This window comes from Monodelphis domestica, chromosome 1 (assembly GCF_027887165.1).
Source record: "Monodelphis domestica isolate mMonDom1 chromosome 1, mMonDom1.pri, whole genome shotgun sequence".
Lineage (NCBI taxonomy): Eukaryota > Metazoa > Chordata > Mammalia > Didelphimorphia > Didelphidae > Monodelphis > Monodelphis domestica.
This window is the reverse complement of record NC_077227.1, coordinates 324,950,663-324,973,271: the sequence shown is the minus strand read 5'-3', so window position 1 is coordinate 324,973,271 and position 22,609 is coordinate 324,950,663. Positions and strand designations below refer to the sequence as shown.

Genomic DNA, 22,609 nt, shown 5'->3' with positions numbered 1-22,609 from the left:
TATTCCTTAGCTGACAGAGTGACTTGATTGACCCACCTATGTACTGGAAGTTCTCATGTACCAGCTTGGTTAGCTGCATTTAGGATTAGGAATGAAAGGTTTGAAAACTACCATTTTAGCACTTTATTTAATCCAGGTAGGTAAGGTTAGAGGGCATTTAGGTAGTTCCATAGTGCATAGGGTGCTGAGCCAGTACTCAGGAAGACTCATTTTCCTGAGTTCAAATCTGTGACCCTGGGCAAGTCTTTTAACCCTGTTAATCTCAATTTTCTCATCTGAAAAATGAGCTGAAGAAGGAAGTTCCAAACCACTCCAGGATCTTTACCAAGAAAACCCCAAAAAGGGTCATGAAGAGTTGGATACTACTAAAAAAAAAGACTGGATAGCACTAATACACAGTATAACATGTACATATGTGCACTATAACATAAAAATACATCAGTCCATTTATTAATATAATCAGTTTTATATTTACATATGTATATATATATATATTTTTTTTTTTATGACATTAATTGGAAAAACTTCTACATAAACAAAATTGCCCTACCAAGGATAAGAAGAGAAATAGTTGAATGGGAAAAATCTTTATATCAAATGCCACTAAAAGGGTCTAGCATCTAATATATACATACACATGCATGTACATAATATAGTTAATAGGTATATTGTATGTAAGTAATATATATCCATACCATATATTTATTATGTATACATATATGATATATGTGTATAATGTATATGTATCTTGGATATCAAACCCTTATCAAAGAAATTCAATAAAGAGATTTTTTTGCCATTCAACTACTTTTCTTATCCTTGGTGCATTAATTTTGCTTATGCAGAACCTTTCCTATTTTATGTAATCAGAGCTAACTGTTTTACTTTTATAATTGCCTCTGCCCCTTGTTTGGTTAAGACTACATCTCTTATCCATGGTTCTACTTGGCTTCTAATTTTTTGTGGCATGATCTTTAATCTTTAAGGTCATTAATCCATTTGGAATATATTGTGGAATATGGTATAAAATGGTGGTCTAAACTTAATTTCTGCCTGAATTTTCCTAGATGTTTTTCTCAAAAGGGAGATCTTTCTTGTTTTTCCTGATTCTTATTTAATGTAGGCTTTTTCATTGAAACAAGCATTTATTAAGAATCTACTATTTGATATCAATTTTCTTAATTTATTATTCAAAACAACTATGTTATTATTATCCCCATTTTACAATTGAGGAGTCTAGGTAATCAGAAGCTCAGTGAATTACACTGGGTCATACCAGTTAGTAAATATCTGAGACCGGACTTGAACTCTAATCTTCCTGGTGTCAGGCCCAGGACTCAACCCACTGTGCCAATGAGTAGGCCTCATTGACCTACTTCTCTGTTTTTTAACCAGTACTAAGTGGTTTTGATGACTGCTATTTTAGAATATAGTTTAAGGTCTAGAAGTATTATTTTCCCATTATCCCTATCTTTTTGTTATTTCCTTTGACATTCTAGATTTTTAATATTAAGTTTGTCATTATTTTATTGAATTGTATAAAATATCTCTTTAGCAGTTTACTATAGAATTAAAAGAATGAATTAACTTTCATAATATCATTTATATTTATATTGGCATGGCCCAGCTGTGAGCACTGACTATTCCTCTAGGTATTTAAATTATTCTTTATTCCTTAAATTTTATTTATCTTGGTAGATTGATCTGCAGAATGTTTTACAGTTATCATGAATGTGATTTTTCTTTCTGTTATTGCCTCCTGGATTTTGTTAGAAAGGCTGCTGTTTTCTGTATTTGTTCTTTGTAGTTTGCTACTTTGCTAAAGCTATTCATTGTTCCAGGTCATATCTTTGTTAATTCCCTAGGGTTTTCCTAAGTAAATCATCATATAATCAGAAAACCATTCACATATTTATCAATTTCTGGATAAAGGCATATATGACATGCTTATATGTCTAATATGGACTATTTTGGAGATGGCACAAAATTGGGAGGGATGGCTAGATCCTTCCATACCCCATCCATATTGGATGACAGATCCAAAAAGATCTTGGCAAGCAGTAGCATTGGAATCATTCTAACAAGATGAAATTCAGTAAGGATAAATGTAAAATATTATACTTAAATTTATCAAAATCAGCTTCACTAGACAGGAGAAACATATTTAGAAGTTTTTTTAAAACCCATATATTCTATCTTAGAATCAATACTAAATATCAGATTCAAGGCAGAAGGGAGGTAATGACTAGGCAATTAGGGTCAATTCATTTGCCCAAGGCAATTAGGGTCAATTCATTTGCCCAGGGTCACATAGCTAAGAAGTTTTTGAGGCCAGATTAGCAGTTTATGAAAAAGATTTAGGCATTTTAGTGAGCTTCAAGCTCAGTATAAGTAATCAAAATTATGTGGCAGTTAAAAAGAAAAAAAAACTAATGTAATATTAAGCTTCATTAAGAGCAGGATTATTTCTTGGAATAGGAAGATTAGTCCCATTGTGTTTTACTTTCGTCAGATCTCTTTTGGAATTTTGTGTTTAGTTGTAGATGCCACAATTTAAGGATATAGATCAATTTGATAGTTTTCAGAGGAGGATGGGGCCTAAAGTCTAGGTCCTATAACTGTGATGGTGAACTGTGATGGTGAACCTATGATATATGTCAGTGCTGACACATGTAGCCATTTTTGATGACATACAGCTGCATATGGGCTCAGCGTGCCTCAGGGCCTGAGAGCCCCCCCCACCCCCCAAGCCACGTGCCTGCCGCTGTGGCCATGGTCATGCCCCAGCCCAGATGGGGGTGGGGGGGTCAGGGAGGGCTGCTTCATGGGCTGGAGGGGGGGAAGCGAGCAGTAAGCAGTGCCCGCCAGGTGCCTGGGGCACATGGGGCTCCCACAGGGGCAGAGAGGCTGGCGAGCAGCTGCTGCTGCTCTCTTGGTGGTGCCCTGGAACAGCTAGCTGGGGAGGGGAGGGGCGGTGCTCCAGCTCACATGCAAAGGAGGAATGCCTGGAACCAATTACCAGACACTTTTCTTTTAGCACCATGAAAAATATAGCAATGGCTTTATTCACAATTTTTCCCCTCCATGTACTTTTGTGAGACCTTATTCTCAGCCTTAAATAATATCAAAACCAACAAAAGAAACAGATTGACAGATGAAGTTAGTAGCGCTTGCTTGGGCTTGAAGTGTACAAAATACCAACCTTCAGATGAAGATTTAGCCAATGAGATTCAGCAACAAAAGTCACTAATAGGCAGGTTAATTAAAGAATTTCTCCTCCCCCTCACTTATCTTAGTTCATGACACCCCACACAAGTTAAATAATATCAAGACCAACAAAAGAAACCAACTGATAGATGAACAAAGAAGTCACTAAGCAGGTAAGTTAAATAATTAGTTTTTTGGTTTATTAAATACAGTTATATATTATAATTATACATTTTTGTTATTTGAACTATAAAAATTGGGAAATTATGTTGTTGTTTTTTTCTCAAAGTGACCCCCCCCCTCCCAGGTTATGCTTGGTTTTTTGTCGAATTTTGACACACCAAGTTCAAAAGGTTGCTCATCACTGTCTTATAAGATCATTTGAAGTAATTGAAGAAGTTTAATCTGAAGAAGAGAAGAAATGGGACACATAATAGCTGTTTTTAAGTCATTGGAAGATTGACATTTGTAGGAGAGATAAGACTTATTTTATTTGACCCCAGTTTACTGAACCAGGAGCAATGGGTGGGAAATTTCAAAGATACCAGCTTGGTGTTTGATATTATGGGGAAAAACTTTCTAACCTTTGATCTGTCCAAAAGTGGAATGGGTGGGTTCCCCCTCCTCAGAGATCTTCAAGCAAATATTCCATGACCAATTGTTGGATATTATAGTAGAGATTCCTTTCATGTATGGTCTAGAATAGATAATCTGCTGGATTCTCTTCTTTGATTTTTGAAATCAACAAGCAGAAAGGGGGGCTCGACAAGTGTTGGGAACACCTTAAGAAAGGAATGGAGGCATCAAAATGCAATTGGTATTGGACAGAGAGTTGTCATGTTTGGTTAGGTCAGGTCATAGAGTGGAGTGGTATAAAAAAAAAGAGGATGGTGCTAGATTATTAAGGGTCTTGAATCTCAGGCAGAAGAAGGTTGAACTTGTCACAAAAGGCAGTCAGCAGACACTCGGAATTTTTGACCTGAGCATTACATAAACAGATTTATGCATATGAAGAAAAGACTTGATAATAGTATAAAGAGCAGATAAGAATGGGGAGGGAGGTGGAAAGGCTTGATTTGTGTGATAATCTAGGTATTTATTATATTCAGTCCTGAAGTTGAAATAAATGATTTAATTCCTTTTCCAGCATTTTTATACAGCCACATCAGTGACATTTATAAAAGATAAGTCAATTTGTTTCTGGAAAATAAATTTACAATCCACTCAGATTCACTCTATTTTCAGTAGAGCACAAAAGAAGATTCCCATGATACAAATAACCATTCCTAGTTTAAATGAGGAGAAGTTTTATTGCTAAAGTCTGGTTATGGTGTTGAGAGGTAACATTGCAAATACAAATGAGGTCTGATTTCCAAGTCTGGAGCTCCAGTTCTAATTCAGATAAGAAACGTCAGGCTTCTTATTGAAGAGAAAGAGAAGATAATATTCTCAAGCAAACAGCAGTCTTCTTGTTCAGACTGATTTAGATTAAATTTAAAAAAAGAAATCACAATTCCATTTTGGGGACACAATTTGGGAATTCATAATAAAGGTCTTTTCCAGTCTGAAGTACATTTCAGATTTGATGAGAAAAGCTATCAGTTAGATTTGTTCATTATCATAACTGGTTTCTTTGAGTTTGGGGTACTAGGGATATAAGTAATATATTAATCCTGGAGCTGCAGCCTTTATAGAAACTCATAATGGACCTAGGCACTACAGGCAATCATGTCACTGAGTGGACATTAAAAACTAGGCGAGAGAAATACATTGACATTCTTTTCCATTACCTTTATTCTGATAATGATAATTATCCAGCTCTTTGAATGAGCCCTGCATGAGGCTTATTTCCACAAGGAGTTCTCAATTTAAATGTTCCCTTTTTTATAGGGAGGTAATAGAATGAATGAAATTTCTTCAAGTTATACAATATGTACTTAAAGAAATAGAATTATCTTTTTCATTGGTTAATCATATTTTGATCCACTAATATCTTATTTCTTAAGGCATGGAGGTGATCATCAATGATATACTGTGTGTATGTCATACAAGAGCAGGTCTATGCAAGCATATAGAAGATTATTACCAAAAGGTTGGCTAATAATCATTATATTTTCAGATTAAAGCTAAGATCTTAGTAATTGTTGCAAGAAATGGTGAGTGTCCCTCTGAGCTTCTAAACAAAGTTACTCAGGATTAATGCTGACCACCAATAGACCTCTAGCACTTAGAAAATTCCTGGAACATTATAGTCATTTAATAAATACTTTTTGGCTGATAGATTGACAACCCATTTTTCCTCTGTTGGGTTGTTACTATGGGAGGCCCAAGTTAATTTCTTTATCTTCCTTAACAAGAAAAAACTATGTTAAGGATTGCAGACAGACAACATTGTTTTCCTGTCTTGGGGCCCAAGATCTGAATTCTTTTACACATAATATCTTACACTCTTGCTTTGAAGATAAAGAAATTTAATATATGATGATGATCGACTATAAATGACTTAACTATCATCAAGCAAGGATCCAGGACAATTCCAAGGGACTCATGATGGAAAAGGATATCCACCACTGTAGAAGGAACAGATGGAGTCTGAATGCAGATTGAAACATAACATGTTTTCACTTTATTTCCTCCATGAATTTTTCTCTAGTGAAAGAAATATGTCTTGTTTCACATCATGACAAAAAAAGGAAATATATAGTATGATAACATATGTACAACTTATATTGTATCATCTGCCTTCTTAGAGAGGAAGATGGATTTGGAGGGAGGGGGAAAAAAGAATGAGGCATAGATTCCTGGACATAGCTAATGTAAGGACTTGTTTTTCTTAGACAAGCATATTTATTAGATTTTATTACATATTTGAAACAAATTATATGTATTATTGTTATTATATATTATATTATGTTATATATTTTAAAAACATATGATAACTACCCCTCCTCCCATTGGTACCTTTTAGTACCAGTGGTACTTAGTGGGGAAAGAGGTAGCAGTAGGGAAAAGCCCACATCCATTCTAGGGAATGGAGATAATGTTCAGCCTCCAAGATTCTTTCTTCTGGGACATAACTTTCTCACTCTACCACTACTAATAAATATAGGTGATTTTGATGATTTTCCTGGATCCTGAATATTGATCATTGATCAGGAGGTAGTATGATACTGATAATGAACACAATATGAAAAAACCTTAACAAACCCCTCTCCTGATAAAGTATAAATTTGCTTAATCCTGGGCTTGCTTAATCCTCTGGACATCACATTGAGAGTGAGAGATTGATTCATGATAAGTTCATGTATCGAAACTACATCCTTTGATGTGGTTTTTTTAAAAGGTAGAATAGAGAGACATTGACAGAGAGACTGAGAGAACTAGAGGTGGGAGACAGAAAGAACCTGTTCTGAAGCACACTCCCTGATATAAGGAACTTGTGGCAGATAATGAAGATCATGAAAAGGAGTTTTACACTATGCCTCCAAGACCCAGCAGAGGAGATCAGAGACCAAGCACAAATCCTAACTTATAGAGCCCTATGTATAGAGGTCCTTGCAGTGGGTGTTATAATTTGTGGACATACTTCAATATATCAATGAGTCAGTAATTTGGTCCATATGAGTAGATCATAATTCCTACTATTCCTATAAGGTGGTCTTGGTGCATTGCTGTTGTCATATTTGATAGTGGGTCTCCTTGCTTCTTGATCTAGGATATAGGCCAGGTCTTAGGTGAGTCACACACTTCATTATTAGGTCCATTCAAGCCTCTCTAGATGAGTAAGACTAGGTATTCTGCCAATGACATTAATCACTACCTAAGCCTCAGAAAATGTTGCCAGCTGATTTTTTCATATTTCCAGAAATTAAATTAATCTTCAAAAATGTTCCTACTATTGAAGATATTTAAATAATGCACTATTGACTATTAAAAAAAATCTTACCCTTCTGTCTTAGAATTGAAACTAAGTATCAGTTCCAAGGCTTAAGAGGGTAAGGGCTAGGCAGTTGGAGTTAAGTGACTTGCCCAGGGTCACACAGCTAAAAAGCATCTGAGACCAGATTTGAACTCAGTTCCTCCTAACTGCAGGTCTGCCACTCTCTCCACTAAGCTCCCCAGCTGTCCCTTTTGCTATTGACTTTAAAGATAATTTCCCAAGAAGAGTTTCAAAAATATTTTAAACTATGGTGAATAAGTATATCATCTTCTGAGGTAACTTACAGGGATACTACCTTTCCCTTTTCACAATATCATTAAACAGAGTGAATGAAATTGATATCAGAGGACATTATTAGGACAGTTCTATAGTAAGAATATTATAAAAGGATAATGGACAGAATAATGCCATAGAGGGGCTTCATGACTTTATACTGTGTGTATGTGTATGTGTGTCTTTTAACACATGGTAGGTTTTCAGTACATGTTTGTGGAATTAACTTGAATTGAAAATTGAATTTTGCAAGTAAGAAAACCTAGAATTCTTAAATTCTTGAATTCAACATTGGATAAAGTTGAGAGCAGATGATAAATAACTTGTGTGACTAGAAAGAATGGATTAAAGTGCCTTACTAAAATCATAATATGATGGCACTCAGAAGAGACTTTAGACCTTTAGAGTCTGACCCCCTCATTTGGCAGATAAAGAATTTGAACTCGAAGAGTTTCAGAGCTCGGACTAGAACCTGGGTCTTGGCATTCCATACTGCTCAATGTAAGCAATAGTCTTCTAAAAAATATGAGGGACCAAATGCATTGCTGGACCAGTAATTATTGACTTTATCTTGACATTTTGATGCTGAATAACAAATGTGGTCTTGCCTCTGGTTAGGACAGCATTGTGACCATTCTGTGTGGGAGGATGCTTTGAAACGACAACTTTCATTAAGAAATTATTTTCTCAGTCTTGTAGTTTTATGGAGCCAGTGTTTTTGTACTTATTACTCAGAAACTGCTATGGTTGATGAGAACATCAGATAATTAAAATAGTTTTCACTTGACTTAATGCCAATATATGTGGCAGCAGATTACTAGGAGAAAAAATTAGCATTTGAGCTCAGAAACAGAGTGGCAATGTATTCAACAGATACCTCCAGAGAGTATTTTTCTTGACATTTCTGCATATGCAGTCATATTTGCATAAGCACTAAGGTATGCTGGGCTCTTGTATGCCTCATTTCACTATTAACATGCCTTCTGTGACTATGCATTATTTGTTAAAAAAATAAACAGATTTAATCCTTATTTTTCTCTATAAATCAGATCTTAAAAATTCATGGTCTTTGGTTCAGTAGCTCTCCTAGTTAGAAGTACAAATTAAGTTTTCTTAAATTATCCATCAGTAAAACTTATGAGAGTATATATTATGGTATGTCTTTCAACATTTGCATTTTCTTCTCATATTTTAGGGAGCCAATATGAAATTTGTTTTTGTTGTCAAAGCCGTTTTTTTTTTTTACTAAGTTAGTTTTAATCCAAAGAACATGGCATTGCTATATCAGCACTAGATGACACAGTGAAAAGGCATATTTTGTTTTCCCATCCTTTTTGTGAGTTAGAGGAGACCCAGGGGTCTCAAAAGTGTGAAGCACAAGCTTTGGTGGGTTCCATAAAACTTCAAAGACCTCAGGACAGACTTTATTATCAATGGACTAATCTGAACAAACTCATAAATAGACTGTTGGCCACTATTAAGAACTTTCTTGGCCATAGCAACTCAAGAATCTGTCTACTAAGGTTTAGATAATGCTGTGATCAGCACTGGTAAAAGGAGTTATCTACATCCTTGCAGTAAAGACAGAGTAAAATGGATATAAATACTGGAAGGGCTCTATAGGTCATTTAGTTCATACTCCTTAATTTATAGATGAACAAACTGAGGCTGAGAAAGGAGAAATGGCTTATTTAAAGTCAAGCAATTAGTTATTACATTAAATAACTGATAAAGCAGAATAATAGATCATAATAACATTTACATGAATAGAAAATAGGTTTTGAAATACCTTTCTTGACTAATATTAAACTTTCAGAGTTAGGAACTGATAAAATCTTAGAATTCCTGAGTTAGAAGAAAGCTTAGAGATCATTTAGTATAATCTATACCTGAAATAGAAATCCTCTTTACATCATCTCCAAAAAGGGGTCATTCAACTTCCTCTTGAAGGCTATTGGGGATTAGAAGTCAACTCCTTTCAGAGATAGTCTGTGGTATTTTTAGATAGTTCTAGTTAGTAATCTTTTCCTTACAATTAAATAAAATACGTGCCCTTCAGTTCTACCCTTGGTTTCTAGTGCTTCCCTCTAAGGACAAGCAGAACAAGTCTTTTCCTTTATAGGAGTCTTTTGTTAAAGAACAGAGGGCTTCTTTTGGTTAAAATGGTGATGTTATAGAGGAGCTTAACTTTCAAATATATATACTCTTTGTTGCTGTTGTTCAGACATTTTAGTTGTGTCCGAGTCTTTGTGGTCCAATTTGAGGTTTTCTTGGCAAAGATACTAGAGTGGTTTTCCATTTCCTTTTCCAGCTCATTTTACAGATGAGAAAAGGGAGGCACCAGGTCTCACAGTTAGGAAGTGTCTGAGGCCAGAGTTGAACTCAGGTCTTCCTCACTCTAGGCCTAGCACTATAACCACCCAAGATATATACACTTGAAAAGGTCTAAAAAAGACACCAGATCAAATAAATTAAGACTTCCAAAGAGTAAAAATAGCAAACTCCTCTTTCTAGACCAGGACTACACCAAAAGAAGAAGCCTGTGAGCCTTGAAAGGCTGACCAAGCCAGGAAAGCTAGCAGTGAGTTAGGCAGACCTAAAACCTGTCAACCTTCTGACTAGGGATGCTGGAGGGGACCTGAAGCCCTTAGTGCTCGATGAGAGTACAATTTACTTGAATTTAGAACTGGTTGAATATTGGATCCAAAGATCCAAAGTCATTAATGGAAAGATGTCTGATTGGAATGAGGTCCCTAGGGGGAGTGCCTATCCAGTTTGTAGATGATGTAAAGCTGGGAAGATTAACCAACAAACTGAAAGATAGAGTCAGAATCTAAAAAGATCTTGACAGGTTAAAATACTGGGGTGAATTTAATAAGATGAAATTTAATGAGGATAAATGTGAAGTCTTGCCCTTCAGCTTAAAAAAATCTACTTTACAAATATAGTATGCAAGAGATGTGGAAATAGCAGTTTGCTTTTAAAAAAGGAAAGAAAAAAATTCATGACTTTTTAGTGGGCTTTAATCTCAGTATTAGTAAATAGTGTCATATCAGAGCCCAAAAAAGATTATTTTGACCTTTCTATATTTTGAGGCATAGTTCCTAGGACCAGGAAGGTGATATTCCCATTGTACTGTTTTGATCCAGCTACCACCGAAGTCTTATGTTCAGTTTGGGGTGTCACAGTTTGGAAGGTCATCGATAAGCTAAGGAGCTTCTGTTGAAGGGAAATGAGGTTGCTCAAGGGTCTTGAGATCATGCCATATAAGCAGCTGTCAAAGGACTGGTGATGTACAGCAGGGAGAAGAGATGACTCTTTTAGGTTGTCCCTAAACATGAGTTTTTAAAAAAATATTTTAAATCTGAAAAACTTTATTTAATGAATTAATTTTGAATATTTTTCCATACTTACAAGATTCATATTCTTTCCCTCTCTTCTTCCCCCACCCCTCCAATAGTCAACATGAAATTCCCTGGGTTTTACATGTGTTATTGATCAAGACCTATTTCCATTTTATTGATATTTGCACTAGGGTGATCATTTAGAGTCTATATCCTCACATGTCCCCATCAACCCATATGATCAAGCATAAACATTGAGTTTTTAATCCAGGTTCTTACATCAGTAGCTATATGATTACAGGACTTGAATTTTCTGTGACTAAGCCTCAGTCTTTCCTCTTTTTAAAAATGGGAATAAAAGTAGTTGTACAACTGCTCCTTCTCAGTCTCTTTGTAGGAATTTCATCCACGTCATGCCTGTTAACCAGGGGTTCTGCCCAAAGGTCTGTCTCACTTGGTGATCTCCTCAGTTCCCATTGATTCAGTCATCACCCTTATGTTTATCTAGCTCTAACCTCTCTGCTCAGCTAGTCTTAAATCACCACCTCTTTATTAAATGTCTTGTAGGCATCTTAAAACTCAACTGAACTCATTGCCTTTTCTCCCAAGCCCTCCTCTCTTTCAAACTTCTCTTTTTTAAGTTTTATGTTTTAAGATTTTATGTTCGTACAATTTTCAAGTCATATTTTGGACATTTTTTCATTCATGATCTCTTCCTCCCCCCCACACTTCCCCTTTTCCCAAGATGGCAGATAATATGATATGGGTTCTACATGTATTATTACATATATTATACATATACATACATTATTATACATACACTAGAGAAAAATTCATGGAAGAAATAAAGTGCAGAATGAGATGCTTCAATGTGCATCCAGACTTTGTCAGTTCCTCTTATAGCACTGGCTGGCCTTTTTTATCATGAGTCCCTTGGGCTTTTCCTGGATCCTTGAACCGTTGATAATAGTCAACTCATTCACAGTTGATCCTCATCCAATATTCTCCTGGTTCTGCCCACTTTGCTTTGCATCATTTCATATAAAAATTTCCAGGTGTTTTTTCTGATCATCTTGCTTTTAATTTCTTAAGTGCAATAGTATTCTATTAAAATCAGTCTGAGATTGTAATTGCTACCCCTGCTTTTTAAACTTTCATTGAAGCATAGTAGATTCTGTTCCAGCCCTCTACTTTTACTCTGGTATGTATCCCTGTTTTAAATGTATTTCTTGTAGACAGCATATTGTGGGATCAAATTTCCATTTTATAGTCAGGGACACCACCATCCATTCATTCACTCAGACTCTCTCTCTCTCTCCCTCCCTCTCTCTCTCCCTCTCTCTCTCTCTCTCTCTCTCTCTCTCTCTCTCTCTCTCTCTCTCTCTCTCTCTCTCTCTCTCTCTCTCTCTCTCTCTCTCTTCCTTTCTTGATATATACTTATTATATGTGTATAATATAAATAAAATTAAAATATACATGCTACTGTTGATGGGGAAAATTGAGGGAAAAGGTTGGTAAAAGAAGGGAAAGGGAGGTAGCTAGAGTCCCCCCCACTTCCCCCCAGGAAATTGAGCAGGCTTTTCTTTAACTATAATTATGGCTTGGGAAATTAAATTAAATCTAACCAGACTTTGGGGATAGTCAGATAGGTTTATTGGGCTAGGAAAGTAAAGGTTGGGGGGACTAGAGAAAGTTTGATCTCTAGTCTGGGGGTAAAAATGTCTCTGGGCAAAAAGGCTCTTCTGCAGAAAAAGGTGCCCAAACCTGGGCATCACTCTTCTTTTTATACTTTCTCAGACAGCTCCCACAAAGGAAGTGAGAGGTGACTGAGGAAGTTGGGGTAGAGCCTGGGAGATGTAATTTCCCAGGGTTCAGAACCATTTTAAAATGCACACTACATATACAAACATACATACATATAGATACACACCCATCTAGGTACATATAGGTGCATGTGCACATATATATTTAAAATATAGGATTAGAAAAGTAGCATGAAGTTGGGTTGTGAAACCAAACAGAAGATTTTATATTTGATCCTGGAGGTAATGGAGAAACTATTGGAGTTGGTTCTTTTTAAAATCTTTTATTTTATATCTCTCTATATCCATCCATATCTAATATATACACATCTGTTTTAATGTTGTTTCCTACATTTAGAATGTGTCTTTCTTTTTATTTGTATTTATGAATTCAGTACTTAGCATAGGACCTGACATATAGTAAGTGCTTAATCAATGCTTATTGACTTGTTAACAGACTGCTGAACTAATTTGTTGTAAAGAAAATGCTTTGTGAAGTTGTGAGAATGATGACTTTTACATCAGCAAACTAGTTCTGACACTTACTGCTCATGTGACCTTAAGGACCTTGATGTCCCGGGATCTTAGTTTCTTCATCTCTGAAGTGAGTTAGTTGGATCAGATACCTTTCTCTTATCTCCAGTTCTCTGAGCGTATGAAAGTCAGAGAAATATGAGGAGTTATTATTTAGAAAGATTTTCTGTAGTGTCTAGTTTCTTTTGCTATTCTATATATGAGGATGACGTTCCCCTAATTTAGATTTGTTTTTTCAATGAATGGATCACATCCTATGTCATGCTCCCTATACTAGTAGCACATCATGAATTATGCTATTGGCTTAAATAGGAAAACAGAGAACAATATTAATGTTCCATAACTTTTCATTTATTAGTCCAGGATGTCTTTTAGAGTGAATAGTTAAAAGAAAACAAATGTAAAGAAGGTGTCATAAATTAATTGTTACTGTATTACCAGCTATAAGAATCAACTTCTTTTCAGTATTTATAGAATATATTACCACAATATTAGGAGTTTTTCAAAAGTGGAAACCACAGAAGGGAGCTTTGTATACATGTACATGCCAAATATTTACCAGTGTATGCAATAAGATTTTATACCAGCTTGACCTATATTGTATTATAAATTGAACCAAAGAGGGGGGAAGCTATGTAGCTCAGTAGATTGAGAGCCAGGCCTAGAAATGGGAGATCTTAGGTTTAATTCTGGCCTCAGACACTTCCTAGTTGTGACACCCTGGGCAAGTCACTTAATCCCTACTGCCTAGCTCTTACCACTCTTCTGCCTTAGAACCAATACGTAGTACTGATTCTGTTTTTGTTTTTGTTTTTTTAATTTTGACATATAAAGGTTTTTTCATTTATTTATTTAATTTTTTGCCATCCCAGAACCATTTATTTAGAATATTTATTTTATTCTATCATTGTATTCATTTATTTGCTTGTCATTCCATAACCATTTATTTAGAACATCACAATATTGATTCTAAGATGGAAGGTAAGGGTTTTTGAAAAAATAAAAAGCAATTGAACCAAAGAAAACACCTGTTTCTCACTCATTGTTCACCTTAACTGGGGGGCACCTGCAAATCAGCATCTTCTAGTATATTATATCACACAATAAGTATTTAATGAATGTCAAATGAATGTTGTCACTGGTAAATCAGAAAGTGCTGCCTGAATCACAGAACACAATGTCAGAGCAGAAAGGAATCTTTAAATCAAAGAATATAGAATATTACTGCTGAGAGGGACCTTAGAGATTATGTAATATAGAGCATGTTAATTTTACAGAGGAGGGCAGTACTAAGACTCAAAAAAGGCAAATGATTTGCATAAAATCATATGGGCAGTTAGTACCAGAGCTAGGATTCAAGTTCTATTGAGGGGCCTGGCTTAGGAAGAATCTTGAAGGTTAAGTCTAGGTCTGAGGAATTTGGGTTAAAGATTAGATTAGAAAGTTTAGGCACTAATTTGGAACTATGCCCAAAGGGTGCTAAAAGACTGCCTACCCTTTGATCCAGCCATAGCACTGCTGGGTTTGTACCCTAAAGAGATCATAAGAAAAAGACTTATACCAAAATATTCATAGTTGCGCTCTTTGTGGTGGCAAAAAATTGGAAAATGAGGGAATGCCCTTCAATTGGGAAATAACTTAACAAATTCTGGTATATATTGGTGTGGAATACTATTGTGCTGAAAGGAATAATGAACTGGAGGAATTCCATGTGAACTGGAATGACCTCCAGGAATTGATGCAGAGTGAAAGGAGCAGAACCAGGAGAACATTGTACACAGAGACTGATACACTGTGGTACAATCAAATGTAATGGACTTCTCTACCAACAGCAATGCAATGATCCAGGAAAATTCTGAGGGACTTATAAGAAAGAATGCTATCTACAGTCAGAGGAAGAACTGTGGGAATAGAAACACAGAAGAAAAACAACTGCTTGATCACATGGGTCGATGGGATATGACTGGGAATATAGACTCTAAATTATTACCCTAGTGCTAATATTAATGGTATGGAAATGGGTCTTGATACATGTAAAACCCAGAGGAATTGTGTGTCAGCGACAGGTGGGGGGGGGTGCGGGGGATCAGGGAAAGAACATGAATCTTGTAATCATGGAAAAATATTCAAAATTAATTAAAATTAAAAAAAAAAAGAAAGTTTAGGCACTACCTAATCAGAGACTAACACTTGTGTTATTTCTGAGCCTGCATGTTCTGTTTTTCCTTGTAATCTTTGCTTAAGTCCAATGTGCTAATATGGAAAGGGAAAGAAGGAACAGGTGCTCATGCTGGGGTGCCCATAAAAAGATGCCATTAGCAGAAAAAGGGAGAAAGGTAATTAGAAAATTTCAAGAGTTGAAATTAAAAGAACCATAGAGCTAGAAGGCTTTGAGTTAGAAGTTGTGGGTTCAGTTTCCCTTTCCAGCTTAGCTAAGGGTTCTTCCTCTCTTGGAATCTGTTTCCTCATCTGTAAAATTGGAGTAGCAAGACTTTTATTACTTTTTTCACAGAGTTTTTGAGGAAAATGCCCTATATAAACATTGTATAATTCTGATTTTTTTATTATCATGAGTACTATATTATTTTCAGGGATTTAATATGACAGAACTTTGAAAGTAAGTCCAGGGACAAGGAAAGTAAGAAAGCTCAGTGCCTTGAGCTAAGGACTAAGAATTGTGAAGTTGAGAGACGAGTAAAGAAGAAAAACCAGATGTCCAGGCAGAGATGTCCCACACTGAGGCCAAAGACAGATTGAAAAATTTTTATATCCTTAGTTTTAGATTGTTTGATGTATTTATCAATTTTGCCAATTTGAGCAGTTTAATTTAGCAAAATATTTTAAATTCTTAATATGTATAAGAATTTACACTGTTAGGTGCTGGAGCCCAGTGATATCTAAGAAACTAAAGTAGGAGCAGGGGCCCACAGGACAAAGAATTGTGTTCTGGCCAAAGGAGGTGTCAGAATGGCTCTTAGAGTAGTTGAAGTGGTCTACAGGCCACATTTATCACATGTGTGACTAGAAATGGAGGTAGACATTGCATATAGGTTTAATGACTTCAGTGCTGTACTGGTAACCATGAGACATTGAAAGAACAAGAGGAGAAACCACCAAAGGATCCTATAATGAGTACTAGAAATTCATCTCAGGATAAATAAGTTTGTTGTTTAGTGAAGGTAGGCATAGGATTCCTACAGGTAAGATCCCAGATCCCTCTAATTGTTTAAGAAAATGCTGCTGTGTCTTTTCTTTCTCTGTAATAGATTTAATCTATTAACTTTCCTAACTCTGTAACTTTTGCCATTTAATCTGAGAATGTTGTTGTGGTTTATTTGCTATAATTGTTTTTTAACTTTAGACAAAAGGCTATAATTCTGTTTTCATACCACTTTAATATATTTAGGGCATTGTTGCCTTTGTTTTATAGCAATATAATTTTCAATGGACTAGTTTTACACTGAGATCACAAGTTTTAATTGCATTTTAATGGCTTCTTAATGGCATCTCCATGGATTTCCAGGGAAATCATTTTGCCATCATAACTTTACTTCATAATGGAGAGCAATGGCATCATTATAAGGCCTCTGAAGACTTGTATTTAAAGTATTCATTTATCAATGAATTGTTGACTAAGCTCCCATTCACACAAAGCAAATATTCAAATAAGGCTGAATCAGGAAGTCAACTCCAATATTTCAATAGACCTGTGATTTGATAAATGTGATTTTGTAAAATCTCCCTTCCCACCATCTTTTCCCTCTGTAAATGGCTTTTATGAGTTGCTATGACCAAGAAAAGATTTTACTCTATATAAATTCCAGGAATTTCCCCAAGTTTCCAGGAGTTTTTCCATATTCATTCTTTCTTCTAGTACAACAATATTCTCTTACATTCTGATTGCTTTTTTTCTGATGATGAGCCTTTCTAAACTTCATCTAGATATTTCTCCAGGTAATGGGTAATAGTCCTGTGCCCTATTATCACAGAAATTTGATGCCAGGAGGGGAAATTAGAAGAGGACTTTTGTAGAGGCAGTAATTCAGCATTCTTTTGTAATATGCATATGTTTTAATTTCTTCATTGTCTGTGGGGTGCTTGGGGAGGTCAAATAATATGCTACTATAAAAATTAAAATTAACCTCAATAATAAAAATATATTTTAAGAGATTTATTAATGATTATTAGAAATCAAGGAATAAAGAGGATACAAAATAAAGACCATGTGCCCATGGCTGATCAGCTATTTTAAAATCCTCATCCTTAGCTTATCACTGCCACCAAGTTTGATGTCATCATGCCAAAAAGAGAGTGGCAGGACCATCCACTCAATATTTATCCCCTGTCTACAGAAAGTTCATAAAGACAGGAAGTCAGTGGGCTCCCAGGAAATGTAGTTCTTGTTTAGGGTAACAGATTTTCAATTATACATCCCCCCTGAGATCCTTGGAAGACTAGTCTCTCTAATGGATCTTGTAAACATAACCAACTTTTAAATTACAATAATTTGGGGATAAAAGAATAAACCCAAAGATTGCTAGGTACATTGACAAAAAGCCAGTTAGGGGGCAGTCCCCTTTGGCATAAGAGTATACATACAAAACAAATGCATTCAACACCACACTCTTCAAATCATCACATCCCAAAGTTTACTTAGTATCTTCTGGTACAGTGTGTGGTCTGTGGAGGCATCTTCACGGTGCCTTCTCCAAACAGTTCACTTTGTGGATTTGGAGAGGTAGCATGCTTCTTAAACTAAAATTACTCTCAAAAGAATTTAAACTTTGCATTTTAGAATAATAATACATCCCCCCTGAAGAGGGTGTTGAAAAACACAGGGATCACTTAGGGATGCATGGCTGAGTTATGAGGTATATGAATCAATCAGCAAGAAAAATCAGAAACATAAAAAAATCCAAATAAAAGAGAAAATAATTTTTGGATGAAATATAGACTCTCAAAGTCTTATGTGTAAAACTTCTTAGTAAAGGAAAATAAACCTATATAACAGATCCTTGAATCAGGGCCCAATTAAAGTAATTTCTATCCCACAAGTCTGTAGGACAAAATGCAGTAATATTTCACTTATCCATTTTCAGTCAATACTACAGGAAGTTGCTATACTATAAGAGAGAAAAGGGACTAGATTATAGGAGCAAATGGGAACCAAAATGGAGCCAGAATAATCGATGTCATGTATTTTATATAGAGTGTGTGGTACAAGGAAGACCTGCATTTAACATATGTTAAACAGCCGCCACCTCAAGTCTCACACATGATTAAGTCCTTGTGTTCTTTGAACAGAATGTCATCAATCCACGTAGGAATGGTTTGGTCTCTGACCTTGTGCTCTATTGGCACTATGCAAGTAGCTTTGTGCTTCTTTGGCACTGTGCAATGGCTCTTTTTGTATTCCCTTCTCCTGGAATCAGACAGAATCATTAAGTAAAGTCCCATAATTTAAAAAAAAAACAATCAATGGCATCATTTTTATAGTCTAAAGCTTTTTGGGTATGTTATTAATATTAAAGGAAATACGTATTTTCTTATATTACTGCAAAATCAAAAAAAGTTAAAGAAAATCATCTCAATACTGGTGACATGTGCTTCAAATACAAAAAGGAGAGAAAAAATAAAACTGAAATAGTATATTGCACATGCAAGAAAAACACTAATAAAAAGTTGAAAAATCAAAAATATATAGCTTACAATCATTGACACACTGTGTCAGCTCAGGAAAGGTAGAATACAAAGGTTTCTCACCCCAAAATGAGATCCATTTCCTTTTCAAACTTGGCCATGATCCTCTGTTTACAAAGTAACAGTTTTTATTAAGAACAATAGTATAACAGGTAATGCACATTCAAGAAGTATCAAAATTCCCAAAGTTATAATAGCCCATTTAATTATAATAGCAAACAAACCCACTATCATTAGGATTCACATGAGTCTGCTATATGACATTTTAAAAAATCTTAGAAGCTAATGGATACTTGCCACAAGTTTTTCAGGTGTAGTAATGTTTCAACCTTGACTGAGATATATATTTTAAAAAATCTATTATTACTGCCATCATTATGAAAATGTGGCAGAGGAGTCTAGAAAAAAACAAAAGTCTGTACTGTTGATATTGGGTCTAAAAATGTCGCCAAGAATCTAGATCATTCTGGTGGAAGGGTAAATGAGAGATGCTCCCTCTTGGGAGCCATCCAAGGGTACCATGCCCTGGGATCAACTTCCCAGCTCCTTTGGTATGAGACTGTGATGTCCCATCCATCCACGTTTTTACAAATGTGGGAGGTGGGGATTATAATTGTACTTTATTTCAGCTACTAAAATGGACCTTGCTTCTTGTTGCAAATAACTCAAAGGCAGGCAAAATGATGAGTAAGAGATGTTGAAAAAAAAAATCTAAAAATCATGTTTAAAGACCTCTTAAAATCACTTTGAGATATTTAGCTCATTAAGTTTTTCAAATGTTGTTATACAATTGTAACCAGTTTTGATGAAGTCCATCCATTATGTATGTGACAATTTACAAAGCCAAAATGGAAGAAAAAGCTGTTTTTATATGGGTTTATTCAATAATATTTTTTCAGTATAGCTATAGGGGAAAGGTAACAGAATATATCAGTAGTTAAAACACAGTAGATTAAACTGATTTAGTGTAACAGAATAGTATTGAACACACTAATATATGAACTTAAAACAACAAAATTAAATCTTAAAGTAGACAATCAGCAAAATACAATAAAATACAGAGACTTTCATAAAACAATGTAGTCTGAAATGATTTAAAATTTTCACCTCCAGTCTCTTTAAAGTTCCTTAAAGTTCCTCTATCCATCCATATTCCTTTGGTCAGATTTTTTGGGCTCTCCCATAGTGAGGGAGAATTCCTCACTGAACATGGGGAGGTGGAATCCCAAATTGAATGAATTTTAGAGACTGGGCAGTCCCAAATGGCAAAGGGTTGTAGGGAGATGAGTTTTCTCCTCTGAATCTTAGGCAAGATAAGTGAAAAGATTAGTGCACTCATGAAAAGAAAAAAATCCTAAAGCTGGAAGCTTTTTGAAATAGGTAATGCATTGATCTTTCATAGAATGAGCCATGCTTGTAATTTACTTCCTGTTTGGAAGAGGAATTTCCTTCTTCCCTTCCCCCCTGAGGTAAAACACTAGTTTCCCCAGTCAGGTGGAGAGGGAGTTAGGAGGCTAATTGTTGCCTAAGGAAAATAGACTCTGGTTTTTGCCAGCTAGTTTGTGATTCTGAAGACACAATGGCAGTTACCAGCAGCCCAACAGGACTGGGGCTGGGGCTGGGCTGGGGCTGGAGATCATGAGGAGGATTCAGGAGTAGGAGCAGGCAGTATTAGCAACAGCAATGCCAAAGGTAGCAACGAGGAACTGAGGAACATGGGCTCAAGCAGATGGGCGAGAGAAACAGCTTATCTCTTCCACTTTAGTCCCTTGGCTAAAAATAACCCAGCCAGTAGGGAGGGCAACTGAGCAAAAAGTAGGGAAAGAAAAAGGCAGTAGCTCCAAAGAGAGGGTGGGTGGGTGGGTGGGCAAAAAGCCTTGGCAGGAGAAAATGCGACTTAAAATTTATCTAGGCTATCTTAAAAAAAATTGAGAAATCTTTTCTCCAAGTGGTTGCCATCACTGTAAAAATTAAAATTAATCTCAATGATAAAAATATTATATTTTAGGAGATTTATTAATGATCATTAGAAATCAAGGAATAAAGAGGATACAAAATAAAGACCATGTGCCCATGGCTGATCAACCATTTAAAAAGCCTTGTCCTTAGCTTACCACCACTACCAAGCTCTATGTCTACACTACTCTATAGAATTTTTTAATTTTTAAAAACATTAAATAAATGTCTAATTAGTATTTTTAAGTGATTTTCACTTTCCAATCACTCTATTATAAGGCTTTCCTTTATAATACAGAAGTACAGCTAAGCAAAACAAAACAACAAAAAAAACACCTTTATCATTCTTAACATGTGTCTCATTCTGTACCTCTAGTCTAATACCTCCTTAATTAGAGGAAGAGGCAAGCTTCTCTAGCAGTTCAGTTGTGTTAGAATAATCACTATTTTAACCAGAATCTGAATTCTTTTAGGACTATTTTCCCTTTCATTAGAGTAATTGTTGGATACATTTTTTCCCCTGTTGATTCTGTTTATTTTACTCTATATCAATTTCAGGAGTTTATCAAGTTTCCATGGTTTTTACATATTCATTCATTCTTCTAGGACAACAATATTCCCCTCCATTCCTATACCATAGTTTCTTTAGCTATTTTCTGTTTCCAATTGTTATCACAAAAAGTATTAATATAAATATTATATATCAATGATCTATAAATATTATACATGACTGACCTTTCTCTATATTCTATTGTATTTCCAACCTTATGATATTACTATGAAGGCTGTATGAGTGCTGGTCATAGTGTCAGGAAGATCTGGCTGTATAATCATAGATAGGTAAGTCATTTGGCTGTGCAAAACTTCAGAAAACTCTTAAGATTCCTGAATTATAGAAGGTCTTTGAAGTCACATCTGAGAGGGAGGTACATTGGGGAGATCCTTTGGAAGGAATACATATGAAAATATGGGTAAGAATTGCACAGGATGGGAAGAAATGAATAAATTTCAATCTACATTGATTGGGGAATACCTACATTGTTGAAATTGAGAAAATAAAATTGCTTTTGTTCTGTAATTGATTCTATTCTGTAACACTACCAACAGTTTGAATGCTGTTTAGGTCATGTTTCTTTTTCTCTGAGTTAAATTCAGAAATTCAGATTTCTTCTCTGAGTTAATTAAATGTAGAAGTTCAGTTTTCCTGCTAATCACTGTTTTATTTTTGTAACAAGGAAATCTGTTATCCTAAAAGGATGCAAGTGGATGCTAGGAAATCTGCTCTGTTATCTCTGCAACACTGACTATCTTTTAAGAAAGTGTAGTCTGTTATCACTAACTAGCCATGCAGGTAGACACCATCAAAGAGGGACAGGATAGAAGGAGGTGGCCAACCTTGTATTTCAAATTTACAAGCAAACATACCCAATCTATGATCCTGTATTTGGACGCTCTTTATTTTGTCTGTAAAAATGATCTGTTTGCCTTTATTTAGGGCTTTTTTGCTTGTTGAAGAGCTAAAGATCCTTGCTATTGATAATTACTAACTTTACCAATAAAATCAAATGTTTTCTGAATTGTGTGCCTGAATTTACCTTAATTTCATTTGTTACATCATTGATCTATTAAAGAACTGAAATATACACAGAGTGCAGTGTTAGATTTTAAAAACAGAGATGTTTCTATCCTCAAGGAGTTTACAATTTAGTAAATTGTAAGCTTCTCTATAAGAAGTAATCAAGGCAGTCCTTGACTTCACTACAGTTCTTGTATATTCCCTCTTCTTTTCTCAGACACTGCTACCACCAAAGTGCCAGGCCCTTATTACTTTACCCTTGGACTATCACAGTACT

The 22,609-nt window shown here is 35.4% G+C and overlaps 1 protein-coding gene across 1 annotated transcript in view; it reads left to right on the top strand.

Annotated features, from left to right (window-relative positions):
• The window catches only part of WDR25 (WD repeat domain 25), a 256,478-nt gene that overhangs the window by 47,077 nt on the left and 186,792 nt on the right, over positions 1-22,609 (top strand). The gene's annotated exons all lie outside the window — the stretch shown is intronic.